General features: G+C 31.8%; 1 protein-coding gene and 2 long non-coding RNA genes across 5 annotated transcripts in view; 1 reads left to right on the plus strand and 2 right to left on the minus strand.

Moving 5' to 3' along the window:
• Nucleotides 1-18803, minus strand: part of LOC127731771 (neuroglian-like) — a 157157-nt gene that overhangs the window by 44323 nt on the left and 94031 nt on the right. The window lies entirely within an intron of this gene.
• On the minus strand, nucleotides 2107-4201 carry LOC127734577 (uncharacterized). Its single transcript, XR_007997674.1, has 2 exons — nucleotides 3673-4201; nucleotides 2107-3094 (listed from the first exon to the last, which is right to left on the minus strand). It is a non-coding gene; the product is annotated as an uncharacterized LOC127734577 (long non-coding RNA).
• Nucleotides 6793-7463, plus strand: LOC127734526 (uncharacterized). Its single transcript, XR_007997651.1, has 3 exons — nucleotides 6793-7019; nucleotides 7066-7318; nucleotides 7388-7463. It is a non-coding gene; the product is annotated as an uncharacterized LOC127734526 (long non-coding RNA).

Below are 18803 nucleotides of genomic sequence, written 5' to 3' on the forward strand. Positions count from 1 at the left end.
TGTCTGGAAACTAGAAAAATGCTTATTTTTGGCCCCTTATTCCTAAACTTTTTGGGCAATTACCCCCAAACTCAATTCCAGCTTTCCCTTTGTGATATGGAACCTTGTAGTACAATTTCATAAAGATCCATACACTTACACACAAGTTATTGCCATGAAACTAGAAAAATGCTTGTTTTTTGCCCCTTTTTGGCCCCTAATTCCTAAAATTTGGAGGCAATTACCCCCAAATTCAATCCCAGCATTCCCTTTGTGATATGGAACCTTGTGATACAATGTCAGAGAGATCCATAGACTTGCACACAAGTTATTGTCATGAAACTAGAAAAATGCTTGTTTTTTGCCCCTTTTTGGCCCCTAATTCCTAAAATTTGGAGGCAATTACCCCCAAAAATCAATCCCAGCATTCCCTTTGTGATATGGAACCTTGTGGTACAATGTCAGAGAGATCTATACACTTACACACAAGTTATGTCTGGAAGTTACAAAAATGCTTATTGTTGGCCCCTTTTGGGCCCCTAATTCCTTAACTGTTGGTACCATAACCCCCAAAATCAATCCCCACTTTCCTTTTGTGGTATTGAACCTTATTTTAAAATTTCATTGAGATCCATTCACTTAAACTAAAGTTAGAGTGCGAAAACTAATGTGTCTTCGAACGACGACGACGCCCACGTCATACCAATATACGACCACAAAAATTTGTTTGCGGTCGTATAAAAAGGAGTTCTTAATTAAGAAATAAACTGATTCGCTGAGCGCAGCTGGATACACCCGCAGAGGTACTACCCTGAACAGCTGGGGCAAAAATGGACACAATATTCAAGATTGATACAGGTCTGAATTTGGATTGTAATTAAATATTTGACATATTATAGTTTCTGAATAAATGTAGTCAATGAACTTGAAATCGGTTATATGAATTGAATTTATATTCAATTAAAGATTTCTTGCTGTTGTGCAATACACTGTGCTGTTGTGCAATACTTAATAAATCTGTTGCCAGACTATAAAGTTCAATTTCTTCTCAATGTCATATTTGAAATTTATGAAAATCAATAGGGAGATTACATCAATAGCTATAAATAATTCACCAAAGTTTCATGTGAACTGCTTAAAGCATTTTTGAGTTGTTGTCCAAAAACTGGAAAATCCCCCCTTTTTTAATGAATAAAACCCCATAACTCAGAAATGTAAAATCTAAAATTAATAAAATTCTAAAGGGAGCTCACGGATTGATAATTTAGTCTAAGATGCAAGATTTTTTTATCAGTTGTTAGTGGCTTTGAACTAGCTGTCAGTAACTGCGAGTACTCTCAGATTTGTACTTAGTGTCTTTTTGTTGTTTGGATGTACAACTACCCGACCACGTCCACTTGTATTTATCCATCTGATGAGTTTAGCCTCTTTCAACTGATTTTTATAGTTCTTTCTTATATTGTACTATTACACCACTGTCCCAGGTTAGGGGGAGGGTTGGGATCCCGCTAACATGTTTAAGCCCGCCACATTCTGTATGTACATGTATGTGCCTGTCCCAAGTCAGGAGCCTATAAAAGTGTAATTCAGTGGTTGTCGTTTGTTTATGTGTTGCATATTTGTTATATTTGTTCATTTTTTTACATAAAATAGGCCATTTGTTTTCTTGTTTGAATTGTTTTACATTGTCATTTCTGGGCCTTTTATAGCTGACTGTGCGGTATGGGCTTTGCTCATTGTTGAAGGCCGTACTGTGACCTACAAAATGTATAGCTGTTAATTTCTGTGTCATTTGGTCTCTTGTGCATGTGTGGAGAGTTCTCTCATTGGCAATCATACCACATCTTCTTTTTTATATTTACATCAACAGATATAAAAAATTCACCAAAGTCAAGGTGAGACAACAAAACTTAGTTGTAAGATCTCTGAAATTTTTTACAGGGTACGAGTTTTTCTCATTGTTGGAGATTGTACGGTGACAGTAACACCTGTAACTGCTTAAACCCATTTCTTATGCACATTTGTTTGATAAACTCACTGAATATCATACCACATCTCCTTATTTTTATATGCATTACAATTTACATGTGCATGTAATTGTAAATATATATATATATCAGTACAAAATTCATTGCGTCACTTTTATTTATGCATCCTTTGGCACAATACAAGTTCTAAAATTACACAACATAAAACAACTAAATGTTATTTCAGATGAAAGTTTTGTTTCAGATCCATTCATAGGATTTATTAGAATTTTGTATGTTTTGCCAAGTCCAATAATTCGCTCTATGTGACATAGAGACATAGTTGACTAAACCACCAGGTGTCGAACATTCAAGAATTTTCAGTGTTTCTGTTTTTATTTGATGAAAAGGTTGCCTGAGCTCTAGGAGCTTTAGGTTTTATCACGGGATATTCTGTGCTGTCAATAATAATCCAAGTCGTAGGAAACTTTAATTTGAAGTTGGATGGTGAAAAATACCTGACTAAACCACTAGAGGGCCAAGTGTTAGCCTCACACCACTGTTTAGACATAAAAACAATCCATGTATACACAATATTCTTAACACTAGATTCAATCTAGAATCTAGACAGTTCAAAGTTGGTTGTATGATGCCTCAGTTTCATCAAAGTCATTAAAAAAACTGATTTTCAACTGACACCCTATCAATTTGAAAATATATGTATCTCAAACAATGTGCTGCTGGACCAAGTGTGGTCAAAACAAATAAAAATTTAGTATACAACTCTAAACCGGTATAAAAATGCATGGCTGTGTCACGTGTCTTCATTTCAAAATTCTCTGCTGAAAACATAGGCATTGATGGTGTTTGCGTAATTCCATCTGTGAAGCTCAACATTAGCTCGGCAGTTGGTGGTGGACAGTCATAAATCCTTTCTGCAGTATGAATTACTTCTTCAGGAAAACCAACTTTACAATCAAAACTTTCCTCTAGATTTCTACTACAATATTCATCAAGTTTAGTTCTTTTGTTTTCACAGGAAACTGCCCTGATTTTTCTTTTTGCGGACGATTCAGTCTCTTGCTTGGTCCAGGAAAATAGGCTGGGAATTGCAGTAGACTTAAGTCTCTGTATGGTGGGTTTGCGCCCTGAAAAAGGTTATAAAACATTAGTTTTTTTATAATTAAATGAACTTCCATTAGCAATGTATACTTTGTACTACCTGGCGAAATATTAACTAGATTTATTCATTACAATCTGGATAAAACTATGTTTGCCTGATTCAATGTATGTTATGTAAATCCAAAGGACAAACAATGAGAGACTTATGCAACAAACGTACATTGTTTGTACCTAAATAACTATAATATAGATGAGAGCATGTCATTGTTTTGTTCCTGTTAACATTGTCATTGATATTTTTCAAGAAAGTCTATGAGGCATAGCTTATGCATTCCTGTCACTACTACATTAGCATAATTACTGCTAAAATAATTCTCAGTATAATATACCTCTTGTAAGAAATCATTATAATTGTAGCAATCACCAAAAAATCTCAAACAGATCACATTGAATCGTAATCCAAAAAATTATGACGTCTTGAATTACCCACCCCGTTTTATTCTAAATTACTAAAACGATAATTGCGGTTGTAAACAGACTTTGGTTTATTCGCATGGCGATTACATATATAACTATATATTTCACAAAGAAAATAGAGTTTTACCATGAATAGTTTCCTGCACGTAGTCTTTTTCAGTAAAACGTGCCTTGCAAACAACAGCTGATTGAGATGGACTCCACGATATCATCGTGTTCTCGTTCAATCTGCGTATGGGCCATGGCGTTGATCCAACTTTTCCTTCTTTTTAAATCATTTGGAAATGCATGTCCTCCTCTTAAATGACATCCAGGTACACAACAACAAGTACTTGGCATCGTTAATTAAAAATATAACTGAAATAGTTGCACAGTGCAGAAACCGGAAGTAGAGGAACAGGATCCGCTACCACGGCGCCACCTATTCAGGAACGATAATTTGCTACTTTATATAACTGCGAAAATAACGTTAGACGGGTTCACGTGCATAAACAGAAATGCGCTTTAAATTGTATAATATAATTCATGTTCAGTCGACCTTTAATTATTATATCAACGACTGAAATGATTTATAAACATCTAGATTGCAGATAACACTCGAAATTAACCCGAGCTCTTTCCACACGGAATTCAAATAATTCTAGTTTGTCAATCGGTTGACTGCTTATAATGCAAAATACAAATAAACCAAAAGTTTTTAAAACTAACAAAATACAATGATCGCTTCTCTATTTCCCAATGTAAATGAAATGAAACAAAAAACATTTTATATCGCAATAAGAAGAGGAGAGAATTCAACATTTCCGGATCTACTTGGAGTCTAATGACCCCCCACGTAGATAAGTTGGATATCGCGGAAGGAAGGATTAACCCGGCAACTAGAAAGGCATTAAAGCACTGCCTTTAAAAACAAACCTTAGTAACTTACTTAAACCAAAAGACAAACCTTAGTCACTAACTTAACCCAAAAGACAAACCTTAAATAACTTAAACCAAAAGATAAACCTTAGTCACTTACTTAAACCAAAAGACAAACCTTTAAGTCACATACTTAAACCAAAAGACAAACCTTTAAGTCACATACTTAAACCAAAAGACAAACCTTTAAGTCACATACTTAAACCAAAAGACAAACCTTAGTCACTAACTTAAACCAAAAGACAAACCTTAGTCACTTACTTAAATCAAAAGACAAACCTTAGTCACATACTTAAGCCAACAGACAAACCTTTAAGTCACATACTTAAACCAAAAGACAAAACATTAGTCACTTACTTAAACCAAAAAACAAACCTTGGTCACTTACTTCAACCAAAAGACAATCCTTAAGTCACTTACTTCAACCAAAAGACAAACCTTAGTCACTTACTTCAACAAAAAGACAAACCTTGACTTAATTTCAGTTAAATTTATGTACAAAGTAAAATAACAAAAATACCGAACTCCAAGGAAAATTCAAAACAAAAAGTCTCTTATCAAATGGCAAAATTAAAAGCTCAAACACATTAAACTAATGGAAAACAACTGTCATATTCCTTACTTGGTAAAGGCATTTCCTTTTGTAGAAAATGGTGGATTAAACTTGGTTTTATAGCTAGCTAAGCCTCTCACTTGTATGACAGCCATATAGAATTCTATTTTATTGACAACAATGTGTAAGCAAAACAAACAAACATAATAGGTAAAAACGTCAAAAATTGGGGAACAGCAGACAACATTGTGTTATAATCTTAATTACTATAAAAACAAATAATTATTTCAACAAAGAAAAACAAAATGGCATCTAGACACTCTATAGACAAAGTTAATAAGCAAAAATGAAAGAAAGAATACAAAAAAGAACATAGCACAATAACACAATGGCGGGATGTACAGTACCTAGCCACGCCAAAAATATATATACCAAAAATTGACTAAACAGTAAAGGTTAAAAATATATAAGACAAACTTAAACCAATTGAGCAAATAAAAAATGATTATGTGTATATTCTAGTCTTGTCTAGGTCTTACATACAAAATGTTGATTTTATTAAATAGAGGGATTGTAGAAAGGCTGGGGATCTATCAAAGCCATCACTCAGTGCACTAACAATACAAATCAATTTTTCTTTTAAAAATAAGGAGATGTGATATGATTGCCAATGAGACAACTATCCACCAAAGTTCAAATGAATTAGATGCAAGTAATTATAGGCAATCCTACCGCCTTCAACAATGAGAAAAACCCATACTGTATAGTCGGCTTTAAAAGGCCCCAACATAAAAAATATGAAACAATTCATCATTATTCCTTAGTCAATTAGTATTTACAATGCTTACTCATCTTTCAAAACGTTCATTAAGGTACAAAAATGTAATTATAGGTTAATTGAAATGAGTTCAAGGTCACAAGCAATATCATTTGTCATTATGAACAATATAAGGATGGCTGTAGATTAATGTGGCTGATATGCATTTCTCATTATTATAAAGAAAATGAGTTTTGGTCAGATGAGTCCCAAATGGTTTGTTCTAAAGGAAAGACAATTATTACCATGTCAACTTTTATCACCGAGGAGCATGGAAATTTGTTACTATGCATCCTTACACATACATTAACTTTTCCAAAGAGAATTCCAGTTGATTTTCATCAGCAATAAAACACAATAAAACAGAAATAAATAATGATTGTATGAAAAATAAATCTGAATTGGAAAAGTGAGGTTTTATTTTTTGTACTTAAAATACAGTAGACTATATATTCTATTAAGAATATTCATGATAACCGTGTATTCCACTGCACAGAGGGAGGTATATGGATAACACACACATGTTAGGGAACATTACTATTTCATAATGGGTCTAAACATAATGTTCAAGATCATATTACAGATACATATCATAAAGATCAAGATTGGTGACAAGGAAATACAGACGGCTTTTTGAAATGGATGAGACAATTGAACACAGTAAATATGGGACATTAATGGATTTCACAAGATATTGTCCATTAAGATTTTTTTCTGCCTGCTCTTTTGTATGATTTCTATCTCCTGAAGGAATCAAAACCATATCCTATGATTTTGAAATTACTTGCCAACTATTTGTCTTGTTAATGATTATTTTTACTATAAGAACTGATAGAAATAATAAAGAAAAGAATGAATTAAACAATAAAACATGGACAGATAATGTAAACAATCAATATCCATTTCCTTTCTAAAACGAACAAGAGAAAAGATTGTATTGTTAGAACCAAATTCAGTTGCGGATCCAGAAATTTTCATAATGGGGGCCCACTGACTGCCATAAGAAGGGGCCCGCTCCAGTCATGCTTCAGTGATTCCCTATATGATCAACCAAATCTTTTCCACAAAAAATGGGGGGCCCCTGACTAAATCCACCTCTGAAATTCCTTGTTGGTTAAATTCAGTGTGGTGCACATTCCTTTTCCACTTTGTGTCTTACTCAGGTATATATGTGTGTCTTACTCAGGTATATATGTGTGTCTTACTCAGGTGTATATGTGTGTCTTACTCAGGTATATATGTGTGTCTTACTCAGGTATATATGTGTGTCTTACTCAGGTATATATGTGTGTCTTACTCAGGTATATATGTGTGTCTTACTCAGGTATATATGTGTGTCTTACTCAGGTATATATGTGTGTCTTACTCAGGTATATATGTGTGTCTTACTCAGGTATATATGTGTGTCTTACTCAGGTATATATGTGTGTCTTACTCAGGTATATATGTGTGTCTTACTCAGGTATATATGTGTGTCTTACTCAGGTGTATATGTGTGTCTTACTCAGGTATATATGTGTGTCTTACTCAGGTATATATGAGTGTCTTACTCAGGTATATATGTGTGTCTTACTCAGGTATATATGTGTGTCTTACTCAGGTATATATGTGTGTCTTACTCAGGTATATATGTGTAAAGTGTCTCATGTAAGAAACGTATAAATCTGTAACTGCACACTACTCATTCAAAATTAAATGCACTCCTCTTCTTTACATTCCAATTTCAATTAAAATTTCAAACAGTAAATGCATACTATAACATTGCTTCTGCTCATTACTCAATGATTTTCCATGTGACTTTCAATTCATCTGAGAAATTCGGTAATCATTTGCATGATGATGAACAATAAATTCAGCAGGGAAAGATTGGTTCTGGACACAAACACTATTGAAAAAAGAAAATAAATGTCTTATTTATCTATTTTATTTGTTTTGAGACGTTTTAATTATAGCTCCTCATTCTCCTGATGGAACAATTTTAATTATTGATAGTAATTAGTGTCTCTGGAATAATGCATAATTAAAATCTTTGTAAAATGCATTAAACTCAAACCAAGAACTATTCCCCAAGTGCTGAGTTAAATAAAGGTTTGGCTAATGCAGATACACAATCCAAACAATGGTACCTCAGAGATGGAAACTCAAGTTGGAAGAGTAATATTCAAAATATCATACAAATATATTAATCAATAACAATTTACTTGATCACTCCAAGTAAACTGAACAAGGTCATTCAAGGTGTATGATTCAAGGTATACGATTCCAAGGACATATTGCTTTGTCATACTATGTCTTCTTAAGGTGTTCATAGTGATGGATTCCACCAAACTACTAATTTGTGGTCACTGTGTATCCTAGTCCTTGGGATGTTCACATTGATGACTTCAATGTTCCAACTGTTTTGTGATGTTGTTTCTATGGCTGAACCTTTTTTTGATATGCAGATCATGATTTAACAGAATATTAGCTTAACCAAATCTAATGACACAACAAACTAGATTAGAACCATTAATATCAGGCAAACAAAAGGAAAGTTGTAATCAAGCACATATTACATCCCTGCTGTGAGAGCATAATAAGTTTTATCCAATAAATGTTCAAGGGTACTTGACCTTTAACCTAACTCTGATAATAATATGTGACCCTTTTGAACCTTTGATCCCAAAAGGCTGGAATCCATTTATATGATTGGTCAATACCAATTATTAGAACAGTAACTAAAAGCAATTTTCAATAACAAATTATCACAAAGGTATCTATAATTATAATCTGACCAATTTCTGATATAACTTAATGGAAAGAATTAACCAAAATAATTCTCTGTAAATTAATTTGATGTAATTTCAGATAATTGCATTTTTACACCTACTTTACAAATATGTTAGACTTGGAGCTCTGAAAATTATGGATAATTTGGAATTCTCACCTATTGGAGGAATCAATGCCTATTAGGTGTTAGGTTTGATGGTATAACAGGAAATGGAAAAGATTGCTTTTAAAAGGTTTCCAATTGATGTGTGATCTATAGCTATTTAACTTTGGTATGTAGTCAGGAACCACCTACAGATTGTCTGTGGACAATTTATACTTGATTTATGGCCAGACAGAAGTGTACAGTATTGACCAGAAACTGATTAAGATGAAGCAGGCAAATACTTGGAAGATATCAGAGGTCCTTAGATAAAAAACATGAAAATCCAGTTCTGTTTTTTTTTCCTTGTTGGTTTACTGTGTTGCAGTTTCATGCACTTTATCATTTTGCCTGATCAATGTCATTAAATCTATAACTTTAAATTTATATCTAATATTATGCAATTTTCTTCATTTTATGTATCCTGATTATAGTTTTAATGATCCTGTACCATTTTGCAGTATGATGTTGATACAAGTAATAAAACCTAATGAGGAAGGAACCTTAGGTAACTTCAAAAGACTTCTAAGTGTGGATGACAATCGCTCATATCCTACAAATTTTACAAATAGTTCCACTGAAGCAGAAAAAAAACATAATACCTTGTTTAACTATTCTATTTATTCAGTCAGTATCAATAAGGTTAAAACCTATACATATAATATCAAAGGCTGCAATATATTGATTTACAAATTTAAAAAGTTAAGGTTGATTCAACATGCAATATTTTATGATAGGAATGCATTGTAATTCAAATTGATGGGGATACTTAATTTCAATTATTGAGATATAAGAGATGGCTTAAGTGTCCTGTAGTACTCAGTGTGCTTCATTGGATAATTCAAATTATTTTGTACTAAGTGTTCAATATAACCATCAGTTTGAAAACCTCATCATGTCAAAATATTTGTAAAAAAAATTTATTACATCTCTTTGTGTTATAATAGAGGCAGAGAAAAAAATACTTTTGAAGAATTTCATAACCTAAACCAAAATGTAAATATAAAAATAAGAGATGTGGTATGATTGCCAAATTGAGACAACTCTCCACCAAATGACGTAGAAGTGATATAGATATCTCTATTCTGAGTGAGCTCCCTTTATCAGTAGATCAAATGTAAGTATTTAAAGTGTAAGTGAAATTTGATAAGCTGCTGTTCAGACTGCAATTCATGTCTTAACAATATTTTAAGATTTTGAAAATATTTTTACCTGATATTTCATAATGAATTAATGGATAAAAAATTATATTACGGTATTAAAATATAAAATTTAATATTTCCTGTGGCGTGCACATTTTAAAATGCTCAAATACAATATATATATACAGGCTATTCCTGTATATAAATAAAAGCCATGTACTATTATTGTTTCAAAGATAATCGAAAAATGTTCCAATCGTTGCTTTTGTCTGGCAATACATTGTTATCTCCCTTTAATAAGTATATATCAATATTTCATTTAAGACGCTGCCTTTTCCTGCTATTAAATAAGAAATTGATAAATCTGTCGGGATGTATCTTCTACAATCCTGCCTACATTAATACTGATTCAATTGTAACTTATTAGACATATTGTATTGACTCAATACACACAAATCTTTGACATATCTGTCAGAATGTCCATGTTAATAAACTCACGAATGATCTAGACTTCATTTTATGTGCCATATATCGACAAAACAAATATGCTTAATAAGAAATCAGCAACATTAAGAAAGACACTTTTTAACAACGTTATGAAAACCAATTTCAATTCACTGTTCATCAGAAAAAAAAAATAAAGTTAATTCAATTAATTTTCAACAACTAAATTTCTTTATCTTTTGAAAACAATTTCACAAATAGCATTCAACTGTGTGGGCTCCACAGATGTAATACCTACAGACAATATTAGAGATTTTCCTTAACAGTTCAAGTTTTGAGAATTGTTGAGAATAACCTAAGGATATTATCCTGGGATTTTCTATGATATCCTCAAATTATTTTGCAAGGGACCCATATTAAATTCCGGGATGGTAACAGGGCATTGATGCATAATCGACAAGTAAGATTTCAAAATGATGTCTAAAAAAATTAAATCTAACAAAAATCATATCATTACTATGTTTACATAGGTGTAGTCAAGGTCATTATTATCCCTCACTAGTCAAGGTCATTATTATCCCTCACTAGTCAAGGTCATTATTATCCCTCACTTGTCAAGGTCATTATTATCCCCTACATTGTAAAAATATTCAAAGAGCTTGTAGTCATACTCTAAGAAAAATTCATCATGCAACTCATTAAAGAACTCGTTAAAAAAATTATATCATGGAAAAATCTAGAAGCCTTCTGTAATTACAAATTTTGATCTGTTTGCCTAATAATTTCTTCCAGGAGGCTTTTCCCATTTAATTTTCAATCAGAGTTCTATTTTGGTTCTTGTCTGTCTTCTTCATACCAAGAATAGCCACAAAGTTATCAAAATGTGAAGAAAAATTATGTTGGAAGAAATATACTCAAAATAAGGAACATTTATATATATTGGTAAATATCAGAACTAAAATATGGTATTTGTCAGGTGTCATTAGTTAAACCTTAGTAGATGTACTTTCATATCAAAACATCCTTTCATTTTGCTGCTTTTTTGTGATTTATAAAGGCAATAATGATCAAGTTTCAAAGGAAACATTCTTAGGAACTGTTGCGATATAATATTTATAAGTTAACCATAGTTGATGACTTAGATCAGCTCTTTCCATATACCCCGGTATTAGTTTTATGATTTCCCAAGTTATTAATTAAATGATAGGCCCGCCATTGAAACACAAGACTTGTATGTCAATGAAGTTAGATTATGATGCATGTGTTCTGACACTAGAATTCTTATTATGTTCTATTTCATACTCAGTGGAGTTTGAATTTCTACAGTTAACTTTGTCAATTTTCACCAATTACAGCAACAATACTGTTTTCCCATTTGCATGCAGACATTTTGGAGTCTTGGTCCAGAATTTAGTTACATCAAAAACAATAGCTATGTTTATCATTACAGGAATTATGATACAACTGAGACTTAAAATACTACACTTCTCTATGTCAGAATAACAATTAAAACTTGATAAATGATAACATTAGAATTCTATCTATTGATAAAAGATAACATTATAATTCTATCTATAACCAAAGTGAAATTATATGTCTGATAACATAAAACAATATTTCAGGTGTATATATATGTCATAATTTAATAAAAGGAGGGTAAGTCTACAAGAATTAATATGTCTGCTGATATTTGGAAAATATTCTTAGTGGTTTAACAAATGAGTGTATGTAAAATATCAAATAAACAATCTTGAAGCACAAAGGAGAATTTCTTTTGCTTATATGTGTCCTTAGCTTGCTGTTTATCTGTTAACAAAAAAGGACACAATATTGTTATGAAACAAGTATATATTTTCATAGGACACACAGTACATGTTCAGTGAAGCAAAAAATCTGGGTCTACACCCCACTTCGGCATTATCTATTTTATTTACATTATTGTTGAATCTAGGATTTTTGTTATTATGGCCTAACCACAAGCATGCCATGTGATAATTCGGGCAAATCCAAAAATGACAAAATTAAATATCTAGTAACTCATGCTATTTTGATCAAATCTTCAGCTTTTCATGCCCTAATGTCTAGATATTTTCCAGCATATTATGTAATGATGTTTGATTTATTTCAAGTGTTTTATGTAATACTGTCCTGCATTTCATTCCAAAAAAAAAAATAACAGAAGATATGGTATGATTGTCAATTAGACAACTGAGCTCCACCTGAGACCAAAATGACATAGAAGGTTAGCAACTCTGTTATCATATTATGTTTGAATGATTATCAGCTTTTCATGCCATAATGTTTGTAAGCTTTCCAGCATTTCATGCCATATTGTATGAATAATTTCCAGCATTTAATGCCATAATATTCAAATGATTTTTAGCATTTCGTGCCATAATGTTTGAATGATTTTCCAGCATTTCATGCCATAATGTTTGTAAGCTTTCCAGCATTTCGTGCCATATTGTATGAATAATTTCCAGCATTTCATGCCATAATACTCAAATGATTTTCAGCATTTCTTGCCATAATGTTTGACTGATTTCATGCGTTTTATGGGATACTGTTATGAAGGCTTGTATATTATATGTCATGTGATACTTTCTGGTGCAATATGATTTAATCCACTGATGTTTACTTCAAGTTAAAGGTAAACATTAATTAAGAAAAAAGCCATTGATTCTATTTCTAGTTTGTATGGTATATTGTGGTTTGCTGTTCTATTTATAGTTTGTATGGCATATTGTGGTTTGCTGTTCTATTTATAGTTTGTATGGCATATTGTGGTTTGCTGTTCTATTTCTAGTTTGTATGGCATATTGTGGTTTGTTGTTCTATTTCTAGTTTGTATGGCATATTGTGGTTTGTTGTTCTATTTCTAGTTTGTATGGCATATTGTGGTTTGCTGTTCTATTTATAGTTTGTATGGCATATTGTGGTTTGCTGTTCTATTTATAGTTTGTATGGCATATTGTGGTTTGTTGTTCTATTTATAGTTTGTATGGCATATTGTGGTTTGTTGTTCTTTTTCTAGTTTGTATGGCATATTGTGCTTTGTTGTTCTATTTCTAGTTTGTATGGCATATTGTGGTTTGCTGTTCTATTTCTAGTTTGTATGGCATATTGTGGTTTGCTGTTCTATTTCTAGTTTGTATGGTATATTGTGGTTTGTTGTTCTATTTATAGTTTGTATGGCATATTGTGGTTTGTTGTTCTTTTTCTAGTTTGTATGGCATATTGTGGTTTGTTGTTCTATTTCTAGTTTGTATGGCATATTGTGGTTTGCTGTTCTATTTATAGTTTGTATGGCATATTGTGGTTTGTTGTTCTATTTCTAGTTTGTATGGCATATTGTGGTTTGCTGTTCTATTTCTTGTTTGTATGGCATATTGTGGTTTGCTGTTCTATTTCTTGTTTGTATGGCATATTGTGGTTTGCTGTTCTATTTATAGTTTGTATGGCATATTGTGGTTTGTTGTTCTTTTTCTAGTTTGTATGGCATATTGTGGTTTGCTGTTCTATTTCTAGTTTGTATGGCATATTGTGGTTTGTTGTTCTTTTTCTAGTTTGTATGGCATATTGTGGTTTGTTGTTCTATTTCTAGTTTGTATGGCATATTGTGCTTTGTTGTTCTATTTCTAGTTTGTATGGTATATTGTGGTTTGCTGTTCTATTTCTAGTTTGTATGGCATATTGTGGTTTGTTGTTCTATTTCTAGTTTGTATGGCATATTGTGGTTTGTTGTTCTATTTCTAGTTTGTATGGTATATTGTGGTTTGCTGTTCTATTTCTAGTTTGTATGGCATATTGTGGTTTGTTGTTCTATTTCTAGTTTGTATGGCATATTGTGGTTTGTTGTTCTTTTTCTAGTTTGTATGGCATATTGTGGTTTGTTGTTCTTTTTCTAGTTTGTATGGCATATTGTGGTTTGCTGTTCTATTTCTAGTTTGTATGGCATATTGTGGTTTGCTGTTCTATTTCTAGTTTGTATGGCATATTGTGGTTTGCTGTTCTATTTCTAGTTTGTATGGCATATTGTGGTTTGTTGTTCTATTTATAGTTTGTATGGCATATTGTGGTTTGTTGTTCTATTTCTAGTTTGTATGGCATATTGTGGTTTGCTGTTCTATTTCTAGTTTGTATGGCATATTGTGGTTTGCTGTTCTATTTCTTGTTTGTATGGCATATTGTGGTTTGCTGTTCTATTTATAGTTTGTATGGCATATTGTGGTTTGTTGTTCTTTTTCTAGTTTGTATGGCATATTGTGGTTTGCTGTTCTATTTCTAGTTTGTATGGCATATTGTGGTTTGTTGTTCTATTTATAGTTTGTATGGCATATTGTGCTTTGTTGTTCTATTTCTAGTTTGTATGGCATATTGTGCTTTGTTGTTCTATTTCTAGTTTGTATGGTATATTGTGGTTTGCTGTTCTATTTCTAGTTTGTATGGCATATTGTGGTTTGTTGTTCTATTTCTAGTTTGTATGGCATATTGTGGTTTGTTGTTCTATTTCTAGTTTGTATGGTATATTGTGGTTTGCTGTTCTATTTCTAGTTTGTATGGCATATTGTGGTTTGTTGTTCTATTTCTAGTTTGTATGGCATATTGTGGTTTGTTGTTCTATTTCTAGTTTGTATGGCATATTGTGGTTTGTTGTTCTATTTCTAGTTTGTATGGCATATTGTGGTTTGCTGTTCTATTTCTAGTTTGTATGGCATATTGTGGTTTGTTGTTCTATTTATAGTTTGTATGGCATATTGTGGTTTGTTGTTCTATTTCTAGTTTGTATGGCATGTTGTGGTTTGCTGTTCTATTTATAGTTTGTATGGCATGTTGTGGTTTGTTGTTCTTTCAATAGTATAGACAAGACCTGCATACTATAAGTATTCTACCCACATCGCTCTCAACACTACATAGAGGTGTAATACCACCAAATCCTAGTACGTAACATCTGGTTTCATACGAAAAAGGGTAGAAAATAAATTCCCTTGAATTTGACAGTTGTAGGAAATTAACCCTGCATTTCATTGTAGGGGGGAAAAAATTCTGAGTCGTAAACATATACCTTGGGTGATTCAAAGCACCATTCTTTTTTTATTTGGTGTTTCTAAAAAATATTTTGGAAACTTGAGGTGACATGATTACCAAAGCTTGTTAACAGGTAGAAAAGGGGTGACAATTTGATTGGTTAACTTCCAGTGATGGTTATTATCTTATATGCAATGAAATGTGTGAAATTTTGACTGTAGTAGGACAGGATAAAACTCATGCCGAGTAGTTCTTTATTTGAAACAAAGATGAATTATTCACATTATTTTGAAAAATGCCAATTTAACAAAGACTAATAGGGAAAAAACAATGGTGGTATTACACCTAAACTAAAAAAATAACCTTTTAAAAATATTATTGTTTCTTCTTTCCATTAATCAATTAGGTTGCCAACACAGTATTAAAATATAACCTAAAATACATCATGTTTGTTCTGCACATTAACTGCTGAACTGTTATATCATCCAGGTCAATACCGTTAATATTTGTAATCAGTTTGATTGATAATATCAATTAGACCAGTATAATGAGCCCTAACAAATGACAAAATGTTTGTTCTCTGTTCTCACCGAGAAGTCATTTTAATATTGGATAATTCTAGCACATTCGTTTCCTCTTTCATTTCATATAACGGAATTTTTACCACAGGCTAAAAACAGCTTTTTCTAGTTCAAAACGGGGGTCGACAGTGAAAAACAGTGAATATTGATTTCAATTGTTTAAGTGGTTTTCGTCTCAGCATTTAATTTTGTCCTTTTATTCTGTTCTGGAGTGTGTCTGCCTGAGCCAAATTGTTAATAAGATTCTAAAATATTCATAACCTTTCAAAGAAGGTTAAATTCAAGTCTAACCCTGAAAAAATTAATGTTAACACTTGATTAGACAAACATGCAGGATGATTAATTTATATCTGACACAGCTTAAAAAACCCAAAACACCAAGTAAATGATAACTAATTTACACTTGTAGAAAATTGAGGAAATAGAAAGATTTTAAGTCTAGATTTCAACTAATAAAATCACATACATGATAAATACTGAAATTAACGTTACAATTATATCACGAAAAAATGTACAAACAGAATGTAACATATAACAAACCATTCCATTATCACTTAAGATTTCACAGTGGTCACTGCAATATCAATTTCAGTAGGAGCTATTCCAGAATTTCATTGTTGAGACCATATATATTGGTATAAATATGTATTAAAGACATAAAGTAACTTTATCAATGTTTCATCTGAGCAATGCTAATTTCAATAGTAACAGCCTAGTAAAAGTTTTAATTGAACTGTTGTAAGTCGAAAACAAAAATGGTAGCAGCACATAAAAGGTCTCTATTGTAAATTAAAATTCCCGTAATTATAGTACATTTGGTATATAGTACAAGTTATTCTTTTAAGTCCAAAAGTTTCCAAGGCATTTACATGTCATACTGAAGAATAAAATAATGTATACAAAGCCTTTATGAGAATTCAATTAATACAAACTAAATAAGGTGTAAAAAATAACCTTTATTGGTCAAAAGCCAGATATAGCCATAATAATCAAAACTGATATATATCTATTGAAAAGTATGGGAAAAAGAAGAACTGAATTATCAAATATGATAACATTTCTTTAATTGTATTATAGGATTATTCACATAAAATGTGTCTTTCTCAAGATTTGTATAATATGGTTTTATTTCTAGCTTTATTCTTAATAAAATGAGATGTAACCATAAAAACTGTCTGGTGCAATAAAAAGGAACTAAAGTTGAGGGAGAATCATCATGCAAGAAACTTGACACGGTATCAATAAGGAAAATTATATTCCAGATTCCATTATGTATTATAGAAATTTGGGGACATGCTATATTGAATATCTCTTGTCTGTCCATAAATTATGTCCAGTTGATGTGCAAAGCTTGACATATCACAATATGACAGTACACGGTATTTCTGATATCAATTTTATACAAAAATGTGACTCATCGCCAATTTACTAAGCTGGTCACATTTCTCTTGTCTTTGACACTTGCGTCTATTGGAATTTGAAATGGCGCTTAGACTGATGGATTCAGATTTTATCAAGTCATGTGTTAAAGTCTTAATTATAAAATGTGATTATGGTTAGTCGTCAATTTCATTACTAATCCGTACGGGACGTGCATTATTACCCTTCTTCTGTGATCATTACTAATTCACGTTTTTTCACGAGTTGCTAATTGCGGAAATAACTTGAGATCAACAAATTTCATTTCCTTGGTATTGAGTAACCCTATTCTAACAACCTTTATCATTGTTTAACATGGAAACAAAGAAAAAAAATCAAATTCCTAATCCATTTTTTAGAATTACTCTTGACAATCGGCTAACTAATTTAGATATTTCATTAAAAAGTGAGAGAAAAAAGGAAAGTTTGGCATAATGATGTGGCTGCCAATTCATAAGAAATGAATGCAAGTAATAATTTGTATTGCCAAAACTTAATGAAGCAATTCATTTGATATTCTGAAACAGACAAACAATCAATGCTTAGTCAAACGGATAAATAATTCCCCTCTCTATATTCATTACATTCTTCCACACCATGAAAAGCTTTTTTAGCCAAATTAAATTAACGAACTTTCTCATATCTATAAACAGACATGCACTGGTCATCTACATCTAATCATACTCATCTTGGTCAACCCTCTGTGAAATTAGACAGATTATTTGTGGACATTGAAGAGAGCTAATTCTGCCAGAAAGGCACTAGTCTATGTCCAATGAGATGTTGGAACTCTAACTCACATTAATCATCCCGTCAGAGAAAATGAATTATAATGTCGGACAATTTGATAAAATACAGAAACTTTTAGAAGTGCATGTAGCAGCACACAGCAACTTGTAAGAGTGTATACCAGAATCAAAATTGATTTTCCTGAGAAAAGTTGATTAAAATGTTACATCTTGTCCATGTTTCTATGTAATTAACTCTGAAGACCTCCATTCATCTTCGTTACAAAACCAAATGTGTGATTATAGTGAAAACCAGACTTTATTTGTACACTCCAGTATAAATCTGATCTGGAATAAATATCAGAATCTCTGCAGCTCAAATTAACCGATTATGAACATGACTTTGTAATCAAATACATGTCGACCCAGAATGTTGGTAATTAGATTTCAATTGAGTAAATGTACTGTATATAGTGAAACTCATCAAAAATAAACTCATAGATTCACAATACTTTTTATTTCATCTGTTGAAAACTGAGGGTCCATACAGGCAGATCCACAATCATGACATCTTACACTTTACTATCAGTGCCTATACTTGTAAGGAGATTTCATACAATAATGTTATGACAGTGTATTAGTCTTTCCACAGAACACATATACAACTACAATATTCAATATATGAATTATTCATCAAATTTCCATTAGATTAGAAAA

Source organism: Mytilus californianus, unplaced genomic scaffold (genome assembly GCF_021869535.1).
Source record: "Mytilus californianus isolate M0D057914Y unplaced genomic scaffold, xbMytCali1.0.p SCAF_1, whole genome shotgun sequence".
NCBI lineage: Eukaryota > Metazoa > Mollusca > Bivalvia > Mytilida > Mytilidae > Mytilus > Mytilus californianus.